Source organism: Engraulis encrasicolus, chromosome 24 (genome assembly GCF_034702125.1).
Source record: "Engraulis encrasicolus isolate BLACKSEA-1 chromosome 24, IST_EnEncr_1.0, whole genome shotgun sequence".
Lineage (NCBI taxonomy): Eukaryota > Metazoa > Chordata > Actinopteri > Clupeiformes > Engraulidae > Engraulis > Engraulis encrasicolus.
Window position 1 is genome coordinate 7,377,177 of NC_085880.1, and position 2,500 is coordinate 7,379,676.

Sequence of the window (2,500 nt, forward strand, 5' to 3'; positions counted from 1 at the left end):
TTTGATTCACGCCCTAAAAGGCTGTGGCTGTGTGCTATTTGGCTGTTTAGTGACTGTGGTGTGGCATGGCCTGGGAGTTGGGTGGGTGTGCTCATGAAGTCTATAAAATGAGAGTCAACACAACTCTGTAGCCGTCAAACTTGCTCGCCAGCTCATTGTAGCCACACACAGGTACATACATGGTGATCACACACATTCACAGGCCGGTTCCTAACCATAACACACGACCCAGCACAAACCCCTTCAGACCTGAACCAACAAGCACGCACATCAACACACCCACACACGTTAACACACGCACACGCGCACACACACACGCACACACACACACACACACACACACACACACACACACACACACACACACACACACACACACACACACACACACACACACACACACACACACACACACACGCACACACACACGCACACACATTAACACGCACACACACATTAACACGCACACACACATTAACACGCACACACACATTAACACGCACACACACGCGCACACACAAACCATGGTTACCCTGTGAGTTCAGCACCGTACTAGTAGTAACCAGGATGTCCTCCTGCACATCAGGCCTATATTGACAGCAGCCACCTTTACAACAGACCCCACCTTCACTAGGTCCCCGGAAAATATAACTTAATTGTACTGTAAACGTAATTTCTAAGATTTCTTTACAAAACAGTCATATTTCATCTGAAACGGCATAACATTAAAATAATGTCGGGGGCCAGATAAGACTGCCTCAAGGGTCGTCAACCGCCCTCGAGACACAGGTTCCACACCCCTGGTTTAGCAGGAGCTTGAGCAATAGCAACGAGCTTAGAGGAATAGAGGCCACTCCACCTTAGCTACTGGGGGGGTTGGGTTAGTGTATGACTTAACTCCTTCATGGGTCTTTAGCATGCTTCCCTCCCTATTGGGTAACATGATCTCAACCCACTAATGACAACTTCCTCCCAAGTCCTCCCCAATGAATGATAAAGCATGAGGTGTGTTTGTAAGACACAGCAAAACCAAAGACCATATATGTCCTCATGACTGCTTAAGGGGAGACGGACAATTCGTTCAATGGACGTTTCGTTAGCTTAAAGTATGTGAATAACACACACGCGCATGCACGCTCCCCACACCGCAGAGGTATTGCCACACTCAGACACAGACAGTTGTGTGTTGTGGGAATCAACAGCTGGGCACGCCCGATTTCATCAGTACTGTCAGTTCCTGCGGGGAGCCTCCCAGCAGCGGCAGTGGCAGCACTGCGCAATGAGGACGGATGAGCCCCCACACCTCCACACCCACACTCATTTACCTGCAGCTGCTCACACAGCAGGCACTCAACTCAGCAAGCTGTCTGGAGGATTACCAGGAGAGGAGAGGAGAGGAGAGGAGCGGAATGGAGAGGAGTGGAGAGGAGAGGAGAGGAGAGGAGAGGAGAGGAGAGGAGAGGAGAAGAGGAGAAGAGAGGAGAGGAGAGGACGAGAGAAGAGAGGAGTGGAGTGGAGTGGAGAGGAGAGGAGAGGAGAGGAGTGGAGTGGAGCGGAATGGAGAGGAGTGGAGAGGAGAGGAGAGGAGAGGAGAGGAGAGGAGTGGAGTGGAGCGGAATGGAGAGGAATAGAGATATACAGTCCCAGGAAAAAGTTTGTACACCCTTTGAAATTTCTCACCTTTCTGTCAAAATTGGTCATAAAACATGGTCTGATCTTCCCGGAAATCACAAGAAGGAACAACCAGAGTCTGCTTTAACTAATTCAACCCAAACATTTACAAGTTTTCACATTTTCATTGGCCATAAGATGTAAATAGTCACAGGACAGCAAGGCATAAGTAAGTACACCCTTGCATTCAATAGGCTTTAACCCTCAGTTAGTCGCAATAACCTCAACCAGATGTATCCTGTAGTTGCAGATCAGATTAACAAAACAATCTGGATGCATTTTGTCTCCCTCTTCTTTAGAAAACTGTCCCTCTTCAGCAAGGTTTCTGGGATGTTTGGAGTGAATAGCTTTCTTGACCTCATGCCATATCGTCTCAAATGTTTTTTGTCAGAGCTTTGACTGGGCCATTCCAAAATGTGTATTCCATTGTTATGAAGCAATTCTTAAGTCAATTGCCTCTAAAATATGGGTTGTTGTCCCATTTCAGCACCTATCCTCCTGTGTGCTTCAACTGTGTGGCAGACTACCTCACATTTTTTCTGTAAAATATCTCAATAAACTTCTGAGTTCATTGTTCCACTGATAATAGCAAACTGACAAGGGCCTGAGGCACCAAGGTAACCGCATATAATGATGTTTCCGCCACCATACTCAAAAGTGGAGATGATGTTTTGGTGAAGGTGTGGTTCTCCAGTTCTCCTCCAAACATGACATTGTGTGTTCCCCTGAACAATTCAACTTTGGTTTCAACGTTGGTCTCCAGAATATTTAGCAGTAATTATGAAGCATATAAATGTTTTTTTGCAAACCTCAAAGGTGCAGCAATATT

General features: G+C 46.9%; 1 protein-coding gene across 6 annotated transcripts in view; it reads right to left on the reverse strand.

Annotated features, from left to right (window-relative positions):
* Positions 1-2,500, reverse strand: part of cpeb3 (cytoplasmic polyadenylation element binding protein 3) — a 72,653-nt gene that overhangs the window by 46,353 nt on the left and 23,800 nt on the right. The window lies entirely within an intron of this gene.